Raw genomic sequence first — 22,180 nt, forward strand, 5'->3', positions numbered from 1 at the left:
CACTGTGGTGTGGCACACACAGAGAACATATATGCAGGGGTTGGTCAAATCTGGCATGAAAGAATATTGGCGGTGTTTACTTGTTTAAACAAGGGCTGGAGTGGGCGTTCCCTCCACACAGTCTTACTAGGGTTGATGTACTGGCACTGCTCATTCTTATTTGTAGTTGCACTATAGGCTGATGAACTTGTATTGAAAAAACAAAGTAGGAAATCCCTGTAACTTTAGTGCCCTGGTCCCCTATTAGTGGTGGAATCGCCATCCCTGGGAGTGTTCAAAACCCATGTAGATGAGGCCCCTGGTGACATGGTTTAGTGGTGGCCTTGGTAGTGCTGGGGTAATGGTTGGACTTGATGATCTTAACGGTGTTTTCCAACCTGGTTGATTGTATTATTCTATGATTAAAATTCTAATGCAGGTCAGCTAACAGCCTTTTATAAAACTTGTTAGTAAAATTTAAGTGTACCAAGTAGAAGAACCTTGAGGTCCAAGTAGCTGGCGCCTGGCTGCACCCAAGCACAGGTAGCCCCAGTCTGCCAGAACGGAGGTGGAGGAATCTGTATTGCTGGTTATGAAGATGGTTTGCACATGTTACCTGAAGGCTGACATGCTGCTATTTTGGCTAGAAATAAACGGAGTAAACGCATCCCTGTAGGGATGCTTTTCTGTAGGGGGAGGCAAAGTTTGTTATAAAAGCACTGAAAGACCTTTCTTGTGCAGACCTGGCACACTGTTTTTACCGCAATTAAAACTCAAGCAAGTAGCATCCGTGGTAACTGTGAGCCCAGAGACCTCATGATTACAACTCTTACTGTCCAGTGAGGGAACAGAGGGAGCCCTGGCGCCTTCTCACAGCTTCTAAAGTGCCTGTACTGTACATGTTGTATAACCTGCAGCACTGCTGGGCTTTGTCCTGTATCTTCACCTAAAAGTACACTTTTAACTCATAAGGTCTGAGGTATGAACAAGAGATGATTTCAGGGTTGGAATTAGATGATCTTAAGATGATCTTAAGGTAATTTCAGGCTCCTGTCTTCAAAAAGGGCAAGAAGGAGGACCCGGGTAACTATAGACCGGTTAGCCTCACCTCCATTCCTGGGAAAGTGATGGAACACCTTATCCTTGGTGCCATCTTAAGGCATATCAAGGATGAGAGGGTTATGAGGGGCAGCCAACATGGCTTCACCAAGGGGAAGTCGTGCTTGACCAATCTCGTAGCCTTTTATGAGGAAATAACACGGTGGATGGATGATGGTAGAGCGGTGGATGTGGTCTACCTTGACTTCAGCAAAGCGTTTGACACGGTCTCCTACAGCATCCTTGCGGCTAAATTGAGGAAGTGTGGTCTGGATGATTGGGTAGTGAGGTGGACTGTGAACTGGCTGAAGGAGAGAAGCCAGAGAGTTGTAGTCTATGGGGCGGAGTCTAGTTGGAGGCCTGTATCTAGTGGAGTGCCTCAAGGGTCGGTACTGGGACCAGTATTATTTAATATATTCATCAACGATTTAGATGAGGGAATTGAGTGTACTATCAGCAAGTTTGCTGATGACACTAAGCTGGGAGGGGTGGCCGACACGCCAGAAGGCTGTGCTGCCATCCAGAGGGACCTGGACAGGCTGGAGAGCTGGGCGGGGAATAACTTGATGAAATATAACAAGGGAAAGTGTAGAGTCCTGCATCTGGGCAGGAACAACCCCAGGTTCCAGTATAGATTGGGGAACGACCTGTTAGAGAGCAGTGTAGGGGAGAGGGACCTGGGGGTCCTGGTGGACGACAGGGTGACCATGAGCCGACACTGTGCCCTTGTGGCCAAGAAGGCCAATGGCATCCTGGGGTGTATTAGAAGGGGGGTGGTTAGTAGGTCGAGAGAGGTCCTCCTTCCCCTCTACTCGGCCCTGGTGAGACCTCATCTGGAATATTGTGTCCAGTTCTGGGCCCCTCAGTTTAAAAAGGACAGGGACCTGCTGGAGAGAGTCCAGCGCAGGGCAACTAAGATGATTAAGGGAGTGGAGCATCTCCCTGATGAGGAAAGACTGAGGGAGCTGGGTTTCTATAGTTTGGAGAAGAGGAAATTGAGGGGTGACCTTATTAGTGTATATAAATATATAAAGGGGGAGTGTCATGAGGATGGAGCCAGGCTCTTCTCAGTGGCAAACAATGAAAGGACAAGGGGTAATGGGTACAAATTGGAGCACAAGAGGTTCCACTTAAACTTGAGAAGAAACTGCTTCTCAGTGAGGGTGACGGAACACTGGAACAGGCTGCCCAGGGAGGTTGTGGAATCTCCTTCTTTGGAGACATTCAAGACCCGCCTGGACACGTTCCTGTGTAACCTTATCTAGGTGTTCCTGCTCCGGCAGGGGGATTGGACTAGATGATCTTTTGAGGTCCCTTCCAATCTCTAACATACTGTGATACTGTAACCCTATGATTCTGTAATCCCTCTGCTTTTGTGTCAGAGACCTGCAACATGAACTGGGCTTACATGACATGTATAGTGAGTATTCCTAAATATATATCCCACTTCTTAAACAGCTTATCATGGGAAACTGGCAACTTCACAGTTAAACATCTGTTTATGTATCTTTAAGCCAGCAGCAGCTGTGAATCATGTTTGTAGCTCTCTGTGAAACTCCTCCAATCCATCCTCACTGCTGCAGCAACTAATGCTGAAGCTCTGAATCCCATTGTGCTCTTTGAAACAGCTTCAGAACAGAAGTGACTTGACGAAGCAGCAAGCAAGCCAACACCATTAACCTGTGTTTTAACCAAATAAGGAATTCCATGTCATCCAGGTACAAGTCTTGCTGACAAGAAATTATACTTTCATCTGTCTCTTGTCTGAATAAAACAATTGTGTGAAAGTAGGAGAAAGAAAAGAGCCTTATTTGGATAAAGCAGCAGGGAAAAAATGAGTTTTTTTAAGCAAACAAATGAACAAAAACCCCATAGGTTGAAACAGAAACTGCAAACAGGAGAAGACAGTATAAGCCTGAGGTTGGCACTTGTTTTTGTAGTCTCTGGAATCCTGCTGATGGCTGCATTTGCTGTGCCTCCAAATCTTCAGGGGTGCATTTGGGTTCCTGGCACAGGGGAGGTTAGGGCAAATATTATCCTTAGCTGAGCAGCCAAGGAATACGTTAACCTCAAACTGTTAAAGAAATGGGTAGTAACAGGGAAAAGAGGTTTTAAATCCCATTTCTTGTGTTGAAAGTGTACCATTCCCTTTGCTATCTGGAGTACATTTACTGGTGCTTTTTAAGTGCTACATACAAATTCATAGGCATTTGGTCCAATCATGAAGGAACTTTAGCTGCTCTTCTCACATGTGGCCTCAGTGACAAATTCGATGCTGAGCTCTGAATACTCTAGGTTCTGTTCATGCAGGAATTACCATTCACTGCCTCCAAAACAATCGCTTCACTATTTTTCATCCATCATTTGATAACATCCTCTTCTTATTGAAATAACCTCCAATACTAAGCTCAGTGTTCTCTGGCTGCAGCTGACCATGAGTGCTAATGAATGACTAAAGACCTTGACCCAGAATGTGAGTGTTCTTCCAGGATCCCAAACTCATTTCTTTGCCCTCAGGCCCCAGTTCCCATCTGGGGACGGTACTTAGCCGCGTCTCACTGGGCTGCTAACCTGACCATTTTCATTATCTTCATTCCTAGCTTGGTCTGTTTTCCTTTTTCCTCGATTTTTGCTTATATCCACATTTGCTTTTTCTTCTCCGTTTTTCATCTCTCTTGTTCTCTAGGACTTTATTTTACCTCTGGCTACCAGTGATTAAGCTTTTTTGGAAAGTCCCATAAGCTATATCACTGTGAACACAGAGTACTGTTTAGTATTCTTAAAAGCATAGCTAATGGCCTGATTTCTGATTTGTTTTATATGGAGGCAGCGGCTGCCTGTACTTAACTGATGCGGGCGGAGGAGATGTTTAGGTTTTTGGAAGAAGAATTGTACAGAACACAAGTCCCAGGTTATAGAGTTGGTACCAGCCCAGGACTGGTGATGACTTTGCTCTTGGGAGCTCATGGGCAGTGCCTTCCACATCCACCTGGACCTAGAGTACTCTGAAAAACCCGATGTACTTGGTGCTCTGCAACTCCCTCATCTCCTGCTGCAGCCCATGGGCATGAGCCCATCTGGGAAAGGGAACATTTTGTACCCTCTTTCTGGTTTCTCTGCGTAAACATGGATTCCTGCCTTTGCTTTGCTTGCTTTCTTTTGGGTTTTCCTTTTTTTTTTTTTTTTTTTTTTTTATTCTTTGGTTTTTTGGTGGTGGGTTGTTTTTTTCCTGACAGCTTTTCTGAAACCATGTAAGTATTTAGAAAATGGAGCATTTGCTTGAATGATTTTTGTTAAGAAGCAGCTGGTCAGCTTCTTTGAGCAATGCAAAGCATGGATGTCTGTTAAAAACTGGTAAAAACACATTGGAGAATCCTAGCACATTTACTAGTAAGTGGTGAATGCAGTAGATAACGTGAAATTCTTAGGAAATTGTAATTTCAGGTCTAGGTGTAGAAATGAGCCAAGAGTACATGAGTAGCCCCCTCCACTGCCAGCAGCAAACAAAATCAGCAGCCTACAGGTTTCTGTAATTCACTGCAATATGCAGCAGCTGGCACAGAATTCCCCCAAGGAATGGGAAGAAGAGGGAGAAGCCATGCTTTTCAGTTCTCCTGATGTAACATGTTGTGTGTGCTGGCTGTGGAAGTTGTATGATGGTTCCTACTGCATTTCCTTCATGTTACCTTAGGAGTTGAAAGCAGCAGGTATGTTACATGAGAGTATCTGCAGCCTAGATGTGGATGATACCTGCTACTGTGGCAGCCAGATTTAGTGTCTTTTGTTTTAGTATCTTTTGAAGCAGTAGGTACTTATCTTGCTGTCATCTTCCAGATTTCAGATGTCTTCCCTACTTTAACAGACTGAAAATGGCTTCATTGTGTTTAGGTACAGTTAGTGCTGTAACTGGAAAACAAACCATGGCCAAGGGTGGTGCTGGGGACACACCAAATGAAGCCACATCCTACTCCTTCAGCAATTTTGGAGTACTCAGTTAACGTTCAGATGACCTAATTAGTGCTAGGAGCTCACTGGATAGGCGAGAGGAATTGTGCCTACTGCTAGAAACATTGCTCAGAAGCTACTAGTGTAAGTATTTTCTGGTATATTCAAGTAAAAAGTATAATTTTACTGTTATGATAGTAAGTATACTAGTATGTTGGTGAAATGCAGCTGCTTTAAAATACTCTACTTGAGAAGTTAATAGGAGGAGAATAAGAAGTGCCAAATGTAGCATCTTTGAGAAACTGGTGCATCTGACATGGAAAAATGTATCTTTGCTTCAAGATCAGGTATTAGGTAAGAAAATAGCAGATGTGATTAAACTACTTTGGGGAGCCTTAACAGATGTATCTGCTGCTTCTAACAAAGCCTGTAAGCCTGAACATTTTGTTTTCTCCCATGCAAAACATGGCTTACACACTATAGAATGGGAAATGCAAGATAAAAAGGAGAGAATTATCTCACTGCAGTATTTTCATTAGGATTGTGCAAGGTAAGTCATTTCCCATAAAACAGGAGGGGGAATGAGCTGTGGAACCCGGGTGTGCTGCAGCAAGGCTGGTAATTAGAATGTAGTCAGGCAAAATCACAAGGGGGTATGTAATAAAAGCAAGCTTTAATGTGATTTAATTACCGTGACGGAGTTGCATTCAGTGAGAGCCCGGTCACCCAGTGCAGTGTGACATCTTCCTCTATAGAGATGTGTTCCTGAAGAGGCTTCCACCCCAGCCATCTGGCTCAGCCACAAGTGCAGTGCAGTGAGGGACATGGAGTCCAGTGGGACTCACTGAACTTGCTGTAATGTAGGCACAGCATCTTGTAACAAAAGCGTGAATACAGCCTTAATTCTGTCTCATGTGGGAGTATGTAATTTAAAAGAGATTAAAGCCTAAGATATAGTGTGTTCTGGACACATGCCTATAAATCTTCACGTGTATCACTGCTCACAAGTGCAATGGGTGAGGGATGTGCTGGGCAGCGTGGGCTGTGGCAGAGCACTGCACTCTGGCTCAAGGAAGGTATAGCACAGTTGCAGAAGCCCAGTGATGGCAAGGACACATGAGCTAGGCTTTCTTTCCTCCACAGCTTCCATTTTGAAGAGTACTTCTGCTTTTAAGGGCCTTTATTTTACTGTTGCCCGTATTTTAACTCTGGTATTTTTGGTGTCTGGTTTCTTCTCATCAGTGCATAACTAATGGGGGGCAGTTTATTTGCTTCCACTTCCAAACTTCCTGTGCCATCTACTAAATGTTCTCTAAGTCTGGTGTAGTTTTTGCTGTCCTTTAAAGCATAATGGATCTATATGCCTTTCGCTGGTACTCAGAGACTACCACTAACAGCAGGCAGGGCAGCTCCTGCTGAGTCAGCCCAAGCTGCCTTCCAGGAAGCAACTTCTTTGGGAGTGGATCTCAGTCACTTTTCTCTCTGCTTTTAGTGTCAAGCCTTGTCTTGGCTCTAATGGGAATTGTCCACTTACACCTCCCTCCCTCTGACAGCACCATGCTTAAAATTGGCCTTTTTTCTTTTCCTTGCATAAATGCATAGCCTGTATTTGTAAGGCTCTGTTTGGGCCATGCAGTTTTGGTAGCCAAAATTATTCTGTGAAGTGAACAAGTAACTGGATGCTTTACAGACATAATTCTATAAACAGCTTCTATAAGTCAAGTAGTTTTAATTCCAATTTAATTATTTAAATGAAGGTTGTGGGTTTGGGGTGGTTGTTGTTGGGGTTCGTTGGGGTTTTGGTTTTGTTTGGGGTTTTGGGGGGGGTTTGGTTTGTTTTCAAGAAGTAGGTGGATTTTGGATTGCTCACCCATGTAAAGGACAAACTACAGGGACAAAAGGCACAATTTGAAGGCAAATGAGATACTTGAGTTGCAGAAATCTTAACACTTCACCTGAACAGAGAGGAATGCCTGAACGTGTCAGTAAAATACATGCTAGCTAATGCTGGAGCTCTCTAGAAAGGTCTTACCAGCTCTTCTGTGAATACTCAGTTCTGAGCACAGTTATTCCATCCAAATACATTTGACTTGTGTCTTCTATTGCTTGTTCACAGCTCAAGAAAGGTAAAAAGAAGATGTTTCCTGCCCTGCTTGGGCTGATGCAGCGGAAGTTTTCACCATGTGAAATTCCTGAAGGTAATTAGTCACAGGTAACATTCTGATGATGAAGAAATTTGGGAAGTGAATTGGTCCAGTGGGATCAATGGTTAAAAGCCTCAGCAATGCCCACACTTAAGGGCTACCTACATATTCCCCTTTGTTAAGGCAATAGCAGGCAGAGCAGAGACAAGAACTTGAAGTTCCACAAGGCTGATGATGCTTGTGGAGCAGAGGGTACCCCCGTCTTCTTTGTCCTTCTCTTGTTTGCCCCAAATCCTGTTTGTGAAATGAAGTGTTCTGGAACAAATGTGGAGCCTGGGTGGCCATGATGCTGCTGAGAATGTGAGCTTGTTTTCCTCATTTGAGTTGTTCTTTTTCCTTTAACCTGTATTTCACTGGGCTTATATGTTGATTTTCAAGCACAATGGATATTCTGAAATGAGTAGCATCAAGACAGGAATCAGATTAGCTCTGAGTTCTACTGTGTATGACCTGGAGTAAATAAAGAGGGCTGATGCTGAGTGTGTTAGAGCTGTGTGTCTCAGCTGATGGAGATAACGGGCTTTCTGTCTCTCTGTGTATGACTGAGATGTTCAGATATTGCTGAACAGTCACTCATCACGTTGGATGTTACTGCTGCTGTTCTTAAAGCAGGTTGGTAGAGAACTGCATTTTAGAAGTTTTCACTATACTCCAAAGGATGGAGACAGGCAATGATAAAATATCAACTCTGAGAACAAAAAAGGAGAAGCTTGGGAATTGTCAGGGATAGGTAATCAGTCCCTGGGGCATTGGGTTTCTAATTGTCCTGGGTTTTGTTTAAACATGCCATCATGATTAAGGGGAAAACATCTGGTTTCTATAATGTTCCAATAAAATAACTTACAGACTTCAATATCCTTTCCTGCACCTCTATATAACCAGTGTAGATGAATCATTAAGATGCTGCTGATACAGTAATCCGGATGCTGGATCTAACAGTTCCATTGGGACAGAGGCTGTATCAGCAGGCTGATGCAGATATGGGCTCTTACCTGCAGCACACTGAGCAACAACTGCAGCAAAACCACAAGGCAACAGCTGACCACCTATAACTCATTCCATGTGGTCCGCAATAACCCTTACAGAAAAATTTATGAAGCAGATGGGCAAGAAATGTTCATGGCCTTATGTGCCTGGGACTTTCTGTAAACAGATTCAAGTGAATACAGCTCAGGAGTTCCTCACTGAGGCTCTTGGGCCATGCGAAAACATAAAATGGGCCTGCTATAATGGATGATTCTTGAGCTTTGAAATGAAACCATCATGGATGAGATTAAAAATACTACTTTTTACTGTTATAGGGGTAGCATTTGTTCCTCCTATACACCTCATAGAAGATCAGGGTGATGTAATTAGAGCATCTGGTGCTGCAAGTGAGACTAAATTAAGAGTGCCCCTTGTGGGGATAGGAATAGGGGAGTTCTTAGCAGGGATTGTCACTAGCCAATGAAAGCACTAACATTTTATGCTTTGCTTCAAAGCAGGATGCCCATAGGACCACACTAATGCATTGCCCATAATTCTGTGGATGGACTCCTGGGTGATGATCCTGAATCACATCAAAACTGCATTTGGGATAACTGGTGGAGATGTAAGGGAGTGGGATGAGCATGGCTTTCCTTCCCTTCTGGATCTGTTTGTGAGCGTTCATTACAAACCCCCCTCACTTTCCTTATGACTCAGAGTAGCATGAGACCTTGGGGTTTTTTTCCCTTTCTTGCACAGTTGCAGATTAAAAATACCATGAGAAGAAAGGCTGTTTCTTTTTCTGTACCATCTAATGTATTTTTGATTGATACAAAAATTAAATGGAACAATGAGCATACCTCTAGATACACACACTTACACGCCCATTCACACATGCCCGTGAAATACAGATAATTTACAGCACCATTTTCCCACTGACTGAAGTGGGTATAAAAATCCCAGATGTTTATTACTTTCCAGATGAAGGTCTAAGGTTACCTTGATGGATTGCAATTCATGTTATTCCCCAGAACAAGCCGTTCATTCCCTGTTTTCATTTCTAACTCCAGTAACTCCAGGTTTGTTATCATTTCTAAAATCAGTGCAAAGGAGAGGCAAAGCTAATTCTGGAAGCAGTGGTTTCCCTTGATTTGTGCGCACAGTCGGTTCTGATGACTGTGCTTGTGGATGCCCTGCTCCTTCCTCCCACCTCCTGTCTCTTTAGAGTATTAGCTCTTTGAGAAGTGAAGCTTCTTAGTTTTGTACCTGCATAGCTTTTGGTAATAGGGATTTCATTTGAAGTTTCGTCTTGGTAATTCAAATAAGTAGTAATAATCAGAATGATGGTTTGTCCTAGGTAACAATAAAGGAGTCGCACAAGTGGCATGCCAGTGGGGACTGGTTATCTCATGGGTAGAGGAGGTGACAGAAGTGGTCACAGGGAAATTCTCAGCCAGTTTTGTGCCTGGGGATTTAACTCTTTGTTTGAGAACAGTATCAGAAGATTTATTTCATTTAGTTGTATTTGAGACTATTAGCTTTGAGAAGCAAAACACAGTAAATTATACCATGTACAGAGCACATGAGTCTGACATGAGAATCCTGTTACTGATGTATGAGCAGAAAAGGCCTGAAGCCCTGTTTTATTATTCTGTAAATACGCTGTGCTAGAGGCTCTTAAAGCAAGATGAAAGTAGAGAGGTTTTTAATGTTCATTACAAAGGAGTCCTCCTCACACTTGGGCGGGTGAATTCCCTTCTCTGACTGTGACTTCATGTGGCCACTTGTCTGGAGAGCCCCCAGAGGTCAGCCCTAATAAAGGGTTGTGGAATACCGAGAAATGGTGGACTTCTCGGTAATCAGAGTCCACTCGTGAGAAGTGCCAGGCAATTCATCTACCTTCTAGAAACAAGAGAGCAAATGCTGAGTAAAGGAGTTCATTCTTTTAAATAAAAATATGGGCTAGAAAATAATTTTAAATAGCATTATTAAAATAATGAAAGTAGTTTAAAAATTGGCAACAATGTAGCACTGAGGTGCCCAAATTTCCTAATTAAAAATAAGGACGTGGGCTGATCTCACTGGTGATAGGAAAATTATGCAAATGAGCTGCTGTGTGCAAAGCTATGCACAAGGCTGAAGGTTTGACATGTTCAGTTCTATACTCAGTATGGTACAACTAATTCCTGGGCTAAGGTAAGCTGCTTATGAAACTAATTATGGTAGAAAGGTACAAAATAGAGACCAAGAAAGTAGTACGTTCGTATTAGGAAATCCTTCTTAACATCAGTTCTTCCTAACATGCCAGGCAATTTGCAATAATAGACAAAAAATCTTTAGGGGGTAATTGAAAAGTGTGGCAAAGTGTGGTTAGAAAAGTGGGAAGAAATTTCAGCTTAGAGAAATACAATTTTTATCTGAACTAGACCTTTTTTCCCTCTTATAAGCATATTGCTTACTTCCTCAGGGAAAGCCCTGGCATTGTGATACGTATATAGGAAGGAGGACCCACATTTTGCCTTGGGGGATCGATACCCAGACCTGGGATCACCTCTGTGATCTGGTCATGGATGTACCTTAAACATTCAGCGCACCTGAGAGTCATCTAAGCTTCTGAAACCCCTCCACCTGGCATGCAGCATCATTGGGGAGCAGAGGTAGGGGAGTAATGCTGAGAACTGGGCAGTGCCAGGGTGACATGGGGCATCTGAGTCACACATAGTGTGTACACAAAGTACCTGTCCAGGGGAGACAGCAGAGAAGGGCCCCCCGGCACCACAGCTCTAATTCTCTCCTCAGAGATGGAGGTTCAAATCCCTCCAGGCAGAGAAGGGATTGAACATGGATCTCCCACATCCTGGGTCACTGCCCTAATTACTGGGTTAGTGGATAAAAAGGGAATGACAGCAGCTGTGGAGAATCCAACCTCTTATTTCCTTTGTGGGTTAGGGGGCATTTTGTGTTGCAAGTGCCCAAAATGCAACATTTTGGATGAAACAAAGCACTTTCTTCACTGCAAAATTAAGGGGATTTGTTCTGTTTCAGTAAAGGAAACTGGAAAATGTTTCAGATTCTCTCAACATGGTTATTTTGTTCATTTTAGTTTTATTCAGTTGCTTTACAGCAGAATCAGTTATTTGCACAAACCTATTTGTAAATGTTAAAACCCACAACTTGGGCTTTGTCAGAGGACAATTGCCTATAAAATCTCAGCCCATACTGGTGAACTACAATCATCCCAGTTACAATAACTCCCAGTACAGCAGCGTTGTACACACTGTACACACGCTGAGGTGATACAAGAGGCTCGGACCTGAGAGTAGGCAGGTATGTGCACACACTATTGAAATATGGAATGCTATAACATACATATTTACATTGATTTAGAAACTAGTAAAAATGTGGCAGTCTGTCTTCCACTGATGCCTTTCACTGAAAACAAGGGGCAGCGAGTCCCACGGTGCATATGTTTGGGAAGTGCAGTTACATACAAGTCAGAGTGGTTTCTCTCAGGGAAGAATAATGACTTGGTACAAGCCTTCCAGCGTTTCATTTTGGATGGCTGTGTTTGAATGCTGTCTTGGTGACTGGGTGAGCCAGCAGGTTGTAGCAGTGCTAAGCCTTAGTTGTTGGTACTCACTGGAAGGAGGCGAGGTGTGATGTGAGGACAGAGGGGGTCCACATCTTCAGGCAGAGAGAAGCTGAACCCTGTTGGGAAGTCTCTGCTAAGTGAGAGGGAACTATGGGCAGCTTTGCCATACTTTTTGAATACTCAGGCTTGTGTTTCTTTTCTACTACTTACCTGCTGGTTGGGAGTGGGTCACCACAGCCTGCGTCGTTGTAGGAAGCAAATGTACATGGTTACTCTACTTCTATTATTCCCTTCTTCGGGCCATTGTGGATTCCAATATGCCTGTTAATTGTATTTTATAAATGACATAAATGTACATGGAACATTACAACAGGGAAAATATGACAACAGTAATACTACAGAGCATAATCCCTGCCTCAGGAACTTGCTATCCAAAGGCCTGAACATGTTCATTGTACTTAGGCAGGGAATAGCGTGGAGATGTTATCTACGCTTGGCTTAACACAAGATTTGGGATTCCAAGAAATGGGCAGGAAGAAGAGCTAATGACTGAAGTGAGCCTCTCCAGGGATAAGACATCTGGGTTTGAACATCACCCGAGAGGTTCTGTTGCTTTGAAAGACTCTTCTGTGACAGTTCCGTGAGAGGGATAGGAGGGATTTCAGCTCCTCATTCTAGCTAATGGGAAATGTTTGGAAGGGTTGTTTTGGATAAACAAAGCAATGGCTGCAAGAGTTTACATTTCATTTAATGCAAGATGATCATTAAAAAAGCAAAACCCAAAGCGGAATGACCAATTCTCACAGCCTTGCTGTGGTGCGGCATACTCACTCTCACAGGATAAGGCCTTGAGGGGATGCCAAGAAGAGAAATGCTTGAAAGCAACATATGGAAATTGAACTAGAAGTAAAAGCTTGAGTGGAGGGAGGTGGGTTCAGAGCCATCTGCAGGAGAGGGAGCCAAGGAAATGTGTAGGAAATGCATGGAGAAACTGAAATGTCTTCAGCTGCAGTCAAGTTAACGTAATCCATGCAGTCATTCCCTCTTGATGAGTGTATGTAGCACATCACAGTGCTGGGCCTGTTGTCAGGGGAAGGCAAAGGCAATACAATACATGAGTGTGCATGTCATGGACAGAACAATGATGCGAGGGGTACGAGACACGTATGGGGAGAAGGCACTGAGCAGAAGGCTGCAAAAGATGAGAACACATTCAAGAAGGGCTGGTATCTTTGTGGTAGAGCTGACCAATTGTTCATAATTAAAAGGAATATTTCCCCAAGGTCACTTGAGTTTTTTCATGGGGATCACAAAGCTATTCAAATCTCCACTGGTATTAGAGCTTGAATTAAATGTGCGCTGGCATCTGCCAGGGTAGGTACCTCTGTTTTCTCCTCCTCCTCTCTTTTCCTTATAGGAAACCTGGTTAATAAGCTCTGGAAGGCTCCAAGCCCTACCAAAGGAGGTTGGGGCACAGTGAAACTTCTCCAGCAAGTGCTTGGTATCCCACAGAAAACCAGCACCAGGCTAATTGTGATTCGTATAGATCTTGCACTAGTAAATGTCCCACTGACTTCCTGATGTGCCTAAGTGTCAGTGAGGTTTGAGCCCTGTCCGTCAGCCACAGGGACACAGAAGTGACAGCTGCTTCATACAGGTGGGATGATCTACTTGGGAAGCACAAGCCATGCTTTGGCTCCTGAAGACCAAAACAGTCAATGTTTGAACTACTGCTTTATCCCACAAAGTTAAGCATTTCCCCAGACGCTGCCACACTTGTTTCTCTTGCTGTTTAAACTCATATCTGGTATTGCTTATGGCAAGCAGCCTTTCTGCCTCCTGCCTTATGTGCTCTCTGGAGGCTGGTGGATGGGTGCAGAGTTCAGTGTCACTCCCCTACGTGCTTATTCTTCTGTCTTTAAAACCTGGAGGGCCTGTCATGGGCCTCCTCAGTTGAAGGGACAGTTGGAGTCCTGGCCACATCTAGGCTGTGGTTTCTTAGCCTTTACCCAGGCATTCATTGCTTGTTGCTTGTGAGGGGGTGACTGAGAGAGGCCACTTTGATGTTTGTTTGTATCCGGCATTATTTTTATCAAGTAGATTGTCAGGGTAGGCAGCGCGTCTCTGATACTTGGTCTCTTTAGACAAGTTAAAGGATATCTGAGTCCAAGACAGCTGATGACATTATATTGGGCATTCATTTTAGATCTGCTGAGCCCACAGAAATCAATAGTTTTCCATTATCGGGTCCGGCTGGGTCACTAGTCTGTCAATGAGCTGTTACAATCGCTGTACAAGGGTGAACCTGACCAGTCAATTGCTGCTGACAAGAGGAAAACACGCTGACAGCCACTGGAACAAGCCAGAACACAGATTTGCACTTTGGTTTGCCATCTGAGGAGGCTGGGAGCAGGGCCATTGCCAAGATGTAGGGCACGCACAGTGGGAGATGAGGCCCTGTCTCTCCCTCCTTTCCTTCCCTGCTCCAGGAATTAAGGCTTGTTTCCATAGTCTCAGACACTGAAGAACTCACTAACTGGAGATGAAGGAACCACCTTACTCGGTGCTGTGTTTTTCCAGCCCAAAAGGGACATGCTAGAGGGGAATGTTTCTGCTGGTAAATCCAGCAGGACCAGCCTTCTTCCTGCAGTGGTCATCACTGGGGGATGCTGGGCTCAGGGCTCCTCATTCATGATGGGAGCAGGAAAGTAGCCACTGGGGTAACTCTGGTTCTGGTTGGTGTTTCGGCGCTGACTTCCCATCAAACTTGAGAGCTGCGCAAAAAAATAAATATTTAGAAATTATCCCAATATTATGATTTTTAATTTTCAACTTTATCAACTTCTTTCAAGTGTTAAATCCTGACCGTTTTATTTACGCCTCCGGTCGTCTGTTTGATTCTCGCGCAAGTCAATATTCACTTGTGTCCCATCATCAAACAAAAAGCTGGTAATCAACTTCATCACTGGGAGCCAACTAGCTGGCTTTTAAAAAACACACTACCCAAAAGAAAGATCGTTTTCTTTAAATGAGAGGAGAGGGAAGCCTTTCTAACAGAGAAGAGCAAACCCTCCTTTGCTGGGTAATTAGAAGCACCAGCCTTATATGACTCGCAGCATTTGGTAGCTCAAGCGGCGTCAGATCTCTTACAGCATTAATTAAAAAGAATTTATGTTTTTTTAATAAAATGCTTCATGTTTTAGCCCCTTTTCTTCCTCCTACCCGATGCGATTATGGGAGCTGAAGGGAATTCAGGTTAATATGTTGACACACTTAACAATGCGGGGTCATGTTGCACAATCCGCTTGGCTGGTTCGGTGCAGCGCAGCCCCTGACAGGTCCTCATCAGCCGCTGCCCTAAAGGCAAAGGCAAGGAGAGGATTTTAATTACTGCTCTATCCGTGAGTTTGCCAGCATTAAATTGAGACATAATTAGGCCTCCGAATCTTAATAATTGTCCTAGCTAATTGGGCAGACAAGTACGCTCGGCAGCGTGGCGTGATTAGATAATTAGTGTTTCCAAATGACAAAATTGGGCTCTTGATGAGGGAGGGAGGGAGAGGAAGCGGGTGGCTCCCTGCTCGGGCAGAGCCGAGCCAGGCGGCGGGCCCGGGCCGGGAGCGCTCGGCGGACGCGGTGCCATCCCGGGTATCGGACGCACCTCCCGGACCCGATTCCCCCTCCCCTGGAGGTGAATTGATGGCTTCGGCCTCAGGACGGCGCGGCACAAGCGGCACCCATCGGGAGGACTTTGGGGTTGAGCACGGGTCCTCCTCATCGGGACCCGGGCATGGCGGGGGCGCGCACGGCTGCTCCTCCTCCCGCTGCCGCCAGAGGGCGCCGCTCCCGCGCGGCGGCAGTTCCGCGTCCTCGGCAGGGCCGAGCAGCGGCACCGTAAGCGCCGATACCGGTAGCGATATCGATACTGATACCTTGCCCGGCCCCGCATTGCCCTGCCCGTGTACCGGAGCCGGGCCTTCTGCCCGCCACACCGCGGCCGGGCCCTTCACCGCTCCGCTGCTCGGCGCTGAGGCGAGGCTCCCCCTCCGGGAACTGCTGCGAAGGTTTGATAATCATATAGCCATCTATATCATTATGCCGACCAAATACAGATGAATATCTCTGTCTGCGCTAGACCGGGGTCCCGGATGACCGCGGACATAACCGCAGGTACAGCCGCGCTGCTGCCGTCATCTGCAGGCTGCGGTCCCGGCTTTTTCCCATTAAAACCATGTTATTTTTAATGGTACAACCGAGCGCGTTAGTAGTTGTATTTAGAAATAAATCAGTTGACAAACAGGAGCTGTATTTGGGGCGGGTGCTGGGGTAAATCCGCAGCGCGGTGATGCGGGTCCCCGCGGGTACCCCCGGGTAGTGCTGCACCGCCGAGGGACAGCGCCGGTGTGGGCCGGGCAGCCCCGCCGAGCTCCGCGGGAAAAACGCATCCGTTCCCTGGCTCCGTCTCCCCGTTTCCTGGGAAGCAAAACAGGAGGAAGGGACGGAGACGCTCCAGAGCAGCTCCCTCACAAGAGGCTCTCTCCCCTTCCCTGCGGGACCCCACTGGAGGACGCCGGGCTTGGGTTCGTTAGCAGCAGTAGCATCTCTGTGAAGAGCCAGGTGGTTTCACGCAGCAAAATGAAGTTCAGTCGCCAGCAACCGAAAGTTAAAATGCATACACTTCGCTAGGAAACATTTCATGCAGCTGCTGCAAAATAGCTTTTATTTTTTATCCCAGGAAAGGAGAAACGTTTTGGTGGTATTTTTGTGTGTGTGTGATTGCACTATCATCGAAAGAGAAGCTTTTCCTACATCAGTGATTTTCACTATAACCTAAGGGCTTCTTGGCTTTAAAGGTCTAGTTATTTTTGCTAATATATCAGGACTTTAACTCGTGACTATTTAATAAATCAACTTCAGGTGCACTGTATGGTATTTATATGCTTATTTTGAGAGATACGTTCTAGCTCAGTCAGTAGATTGCCATCACACCATTCCAGTGCTTCAAAGCGATGATGTTGGGAGTTATCAACTCTGAAGTTGGGGTTAGCTCGCAGCAGCAGCATGTGCTGTGTAAAATGCTGAATTATCAGTGTTACAATCCCTATATCTTGCAGGTCGGATCACATGAATTATATTATCAGAAATACATAAAGGATTGATCTGCCAATGTATACTTAAAGCAAAACTGCTGTTGTCTTCAAAGGTGAGGGTACCAGAGATGTGCTGGAGCAGAAGCTTGAAGGTGTACCATAAACCACCCCTGGCCTGGAGAAGCTGTAGCTGAAGCAAACCCCTCCTTTGTTCTAGTGACACAATCCTGTGGCCTAACTCAGCAGTCCTCACGGGGCCCTGCTAGGAGTGGTAAGCAGCCCCCCCCACCCCCCCCCCCCCATAAGAGGAACAAATGCCTCCTGTGAACTAAATAAGTGCCTGCTCATATTTGTAAAGATCTTTTCTGACTCTTATGTGCTCTTGACCACCAGGTGACACATCCTCGGGGCCCATGAGCTGCCGAGGGTTTTGCTTTCCTGTTTCCCATAACGAGTTGCTTTCTGAGCAGCCTCAGTGGCCTTCATCCCGTGGATCTCCGGGGATGGCTCCAGCAGAAATAGGTAGGCTTGCAGTGCTCACATGAAGGTGCTGTCCAGCTCCAATTTTGCAGGTAATCGAGTCCACTCAGTGAAGCTGAACAATTTAATCCATGTCTGATGAAGCCTTGGATGTAATTTATCTGTGCTATATCAAATTCTCTTCAAATCTAAAGCAATCATTAGGGGTTAGATGGAGGGAAACTGGCAACCTAGTTAGTAGTTCCTGCCCTGATCCTGCAAGCACTGTCACAGCACAGCTATGTAAGCAGAACAGCCTGTACTGGTGCATCGTCATTAGAAGACCAAGACCATGGTAAGGATCATGTTCTCAGGACACTTTTGTGTCTAAATAACCACAGAGTAGCTTGGGTTCACTCTTACATGGCAGCAATTGCCAGAAACGCTGTTTCTGCTTGGTGGTAAGGCTGGAGCTGATTCAGGGACACTGTTAAGGATAACCATCCTGTTGCTGTGGGCAGAGTTTCTGTGAGATGGAGCCAAAGGGCACCTGATGTGGCACCAAATGTAGGCATGTTTGTCCTGTTCCTTGCAGGAAACTCGCTCCCCCTGTGCTTCATCTTTGGCTTCAGAGGAAGGTGTGATCTGTCTAAGATCTGCTGTCTTGGGACTTGGTAATTTTACAAAGCTTCTTTCCAGTTCCGGGTTAGAACAACGATTCTGATGAGTTAAGAACAGAAAGTGCTACCTATCCCCTTCCTGCCTGATGTCTTCTTGGTCAAGGCCAGGCTGCATTCATTGCTTCTCAGGTGGTAACTGGGCCTTGCTGGTTTTGCAGGTCTTCCCTGGGGTGGCAGTGCTGGAATGGACGAGTAGGGATGAAGAAATGTAATTACTTTGTGAGTAACATGATGGGGTTTTTTCCCCTGAATACCAATTGGATTAAAGGGGGGAGGGAGGAGGAGACACTGTTTGTTTGTTTGTTTTCTGATGAGTTTAATGATGCTGAAAAGAATATAAGAAGAAAATCATTAGGTCTAGAAAATGGGTCATATCTTTATTTATAGTGGTGTAACTGAAACGTTTCGAGTTGATAGTGTTACGATAACGTAACTTCCCCAATGTGCATGCCGCTGTAGAAGCAGGAAAGCGTGTTAAAGCAGTAGAGAAGTTTTCACTCCCTCTTTTTAAGAAGTCCCTTCTTGCTTTTCCTCTGCTCTGACACAGGGCTGCAGGACCCGGCTCGATGCGATGTCTCCGTTTCCGCCCTGCACTGGGAAGTGCAGTCGGGAGGTGATGCCGCTGCACCGGCGGGCTCGGGCCTTGCCCTGGATACCCGGTGCGTTACTGAGCCCGCCCGGCCCCGGGGAGGGCTGTGGGGCGGTGCGGGCTCAGGGCCCCCGGGAGAGAAAGAGCTTCTGGAGTTAATACCTCAAAGAAGCCGTCGCTGGGAAGAGGGAGGCGGACAAAAGCAAGCGCCCAGCTCACAAACCCTGCGCTCCAGCGGAGAGTTTTAAGGCGGTTTAAGTCTAAAGAAGAAGTGACAGGGCAATCATCGCTCCGGATGGGAGGGTGAAGCCTTGCTAACAGCTCGTGTATCTGTATATTTAATTGCGACCTGGCTGCATGTTCCTGTTGAGGAAGGATGCAGATCACAAGCGAATCTATAAAAGCCGCAGTTGACAAGCCCGGGAAAGCGATAAGTGACAGATGAAACGGCAGACAGCGCGGAGCTAACTGGCAAAAGCATCGGTACAAAGTCATATACCTTCTGAGAGGAGCAGTAGTTTGTTTTATTCCGGTTCTCCAGAGTTTTATCTGCTGTCGTTGTGATGGGGAAAGAGCAGTTAATGTGCCCTGTTTAGGATACAAACATGCAGATTATATCAGGCTTCAGACGCCGTGTTTCACTTACAACACTTGGAGGATAAACCAAGCTTCCCCCACTCAGGAAAACATGGATTCCCCCTCCCCGCCCCCCCGCCCCCTTTTTTTTATGCTGTAAAGGTGTTTTAAACTTGTTCAAGCACCCACGTTTGGCACTGGACTGTAGCGAGCTGTCGGGAGTCCCCAAGGATGGGAACCGAGGCCCGGATCTGACCGCTCTGCCCGAGGCTGGGGCGCTGGAAGCCCGTCAGCCCGGCTCCCGTCTTCCTCATGTTTCTATTACCTCAAGTTTTCAATGAGGCTGGTGTAATTACGAGGCGTTTAACTTTTTGCCAGGCTCTTTCATTATGGCTTTGCATTTGCACCTCGCTTTTAAGAGAAGTAATAACATTCACAGTCAGGGGCAAATCCTGTTAATGAACAAATTAAAGTTCAAACAGTTATTCAAGTTCACAGCCCCGCTCGCTGCTCCTTTAATAAGAGTTATACATGTTACTTTCTCTCGGGATCACTCCCCCTTTTATTACTTTTTAAGCTTTTCATAAGCACTGGAGGGCTATATGGGCAGCTCCCAGCCTCTAAAGAGCCCACAAATCCTGAAGGGAGCCCTAATCCGGCCTTAATTTGGCAACTTTTGTAAAAGACATAAAAGCCCGGGTGCCACCCTTGTGCGCTCAGATTATGATGTCTCAGGAGCAAGCCGGGGGAAGGCCCCTTCTTTCTCGCACCCACCTATTTGTGCCGCCTGTCTCCCCTTCGGAGCTGTGCCAAAACCCCTGGGTACCGCAGGGGGAGAGATTAGGATGTCTGATGGACAGCGTGCGGATTTACAGCCCTCATCCCGATAGCTCCGTTGAGCCGCGGGGTACTGGGGCTGCCGCTTCCCTCCCACCCCCAGCCTGCCCCGCAGCGCTGCCCGTGGGCCAGAGCCCGGTGCCTGCTACCGGTGGCTGCCTGCGAGTGTTAACGACGTGCGGTTAAGAGTAAGTAAGTAAGTAAATAAATAAATACATAAATGATCACCATCGGGCTCTTTCTCTCCCCATCCCGCTTTCTTCTTTCCCTCCAAACCTGTCGCAATCAGTTGTCTGCGCTCACCTCGGCATTTGCATATCATGAATCTTAATTCCCCTTCTCAGGGGCTGCCCGAGCCCGGGGGAGCGGCGGCTGCCTGTGGATCCCACTCCCCCACTCCCATTTCGATGCTGGGCTCCCCAGGCCGGGGGCAATGGGCAGAGTCCAGCAAAGCCCGGGGAGTCTGACACCGGTTCTAGGCAGCGACGGTGCAAAAACGCTGTCTATGTACAAATAGAGGAGATCACACTCCCCATTATCTACCTCCTGGCGAGTGTTTGATTTGTGACATCAAAAGCTTATCAAGGCAACCTCAAAAAAAAAAAAAAAAAAAAATGGGAGAGAGAGAAAGAAGGAAGGGAGAAAAAAAAAGCATCTCGTCATGGTGCGCCGGTTTGGGTGATGCGGGGGGACAGGGAAAAGAGGAGGGTGCCGGTGCCGTCCAAACGCTGCCGGAGCCGGGGAGCCGATTTCAGCCCCGCCCGAGCGGCAGGGCCGTGAGCGGTTGCGGAGCTCTGGCGCGGAAGGGAGGGAAGGGCCGGGCTGGCCCCGGCGGAGGGCTGGAGGGAGGCCCTGGTTCCTCGCAGGCATCTGCACAGAAGTGGTTTGATATAATCACCATGACAACTGCCGCCTATGAGCATACAAATAATAGAGATGAAATAGACAAAAGATTAGCATGCCATGAAAAGTACAATAAGTTTCTTATTTAGCATTTAGATAACTGTCTTTCCTTCGGAGCAGGCTTCAAAGTTGAACCCAGTTTAGACCAAGAGGATTAATTCTTTCTCCCGCATGCTTCATTGAATCTCTCATTACCAAACTTTGTCTGTATTGATGTAAGATTTGATTGAAGATTAGAGCATTTAGCAAATCTTGCTTTTCTGCATGTATCAGGCCTTTTCAAGCGCGGGCCGCGCTGCCCAGTGGTCAATACCCTTACTTTTATCCAGTGTCTGCTTCATTTAAACTTAATCAACTCCCTCAATGAACTGGAACAGGGAAACGTCCCTGCGGTAAGAATGTTGTGCTTTTCTTAGATAATTCTTTGCTCCCTCTCCCAGTCCGCTGGCGTTAAACCTAAAATTGCTCTCTGATGAACTTAATCAATATGATAATGACAATTGGGGCTCAATGGCTCGGCCTGGGCTCCGCGCGGAAAAGGTAGATGGGCTGTGCCCATTACCCAGGAGCAACTTCTCCTTTCTCGTCTCTCCTTTTGTGTGCTCTGCTCCCACCTCTCCCTCGCTCTTTTCCTCCCCCTTTCTCTTCTCCCCCTTCTTTCCCCGTGACACCGGCCGCTGCTCACGCCGGAGAATGATGCTTCTTTGTGCGGCATGAGGACTCGTATGTCACCGCCCGGGGAAGCGGCGCGGAGCGGTTGGCCGGGTGAATTATCTGCCTTGTTGCGGTGAATTATTTGCCCTGTTTCCTTTCCCAGTCAACAAGTTTCTGAGGTATAGCACAGATCAATCAAAGCTGACAGAGCGCATGTGAAGCTTTTACTGTGTAAATCTGGACCTCTTGTCCCGGCTTCGTTGGCACTGGCATCTGTATATCATTTTTATACTGCTACCAGTAGAGCAATTTCAAAAGTATTTGCAAGGAAAATGGATGTCCCCATCTGTTCCCGGAATCATAAATGTGCCACTTTCGGAGGGTTTTCACTGGTAATCATATCTTTAATGATGAACAAACTTGTGATATATACCTTTCCATAAAATGGGGTTTTCTTCGCTTTATTGTGATTGGCTGGGATAAATAGCTTTTCCATATGTTAGGGAGATAAAACATAAGATTACCAGAGCTCGTTTGCTTGATCATAAACAAAAGAAACAATTCGCCCCAAACACTCTTTAAACAGAAGCAACTGCAGAATTAAATTG

At 46.1% G+C, this 22,180-nt stretch overlaps 2 long non-coding RNA genes across 3 annotated transcripts in view; both read left to right on the forward strand.

The window, feature by feature from the left end:
• Positions 1 to 15,493: 15,493 nt before the first annotated feature.
• LOC133225920 (uncharacterized) lies at positions 15,494 to 17,515 on the forward strand. 2 transcript variants are annotated; one of them, XR_009729318.1, is made up of 3 exons: positions 15,494 to 15,678; positions 16,988 to 17,145; positions 17,268 to 17,515. It is a non-coding gene; the product is annotated as an uncharacterized LOC133225920 (long non-coding RNA). The 2 variants fall into 2 exon arrangements; XR_009729319.1 differs by lacking the exon at positions 15,494 to 15,678 and adding an exon at positions 15,772 to 15,848.
• A 3,349-nt stretch (positions 17,516 to 20,864) lies between these two features.
• Positions 20,865 to 22,180, forward strand: part of LOC133226035 (uncharacterized) — an 8,032-nt gene continuing 6,716 nt past the window's right edge. Inside the window, exon 1 of the long non-coding RNA XR_009729368.1 lies at positions 20,865 to 22,180. This exon is cut by the window's right edge and continues 418 nt beyond it. This is a non-coding gene — a long non-coding RNA (uncharacterized LOC133226035).

The sequence above is a fragment of the Neopsephotus bourkii genome, unplaced genomic scaffold (assembly GCF_033783945.1).
Source record: "Neopsephotus bourkii isolate Nb327-2 ecotype Australia unplaced genomic scaffold, CSIRO-AGI_Nbou_v1 NB_1768, whole genome shotgun sequence".
Lineage (NCBI taxonomy): Eukaryota > Metazoa > Chordata > Aves > Psittaciformes > Psittacidae > Neopsephotus > Neopsephotus bourkii.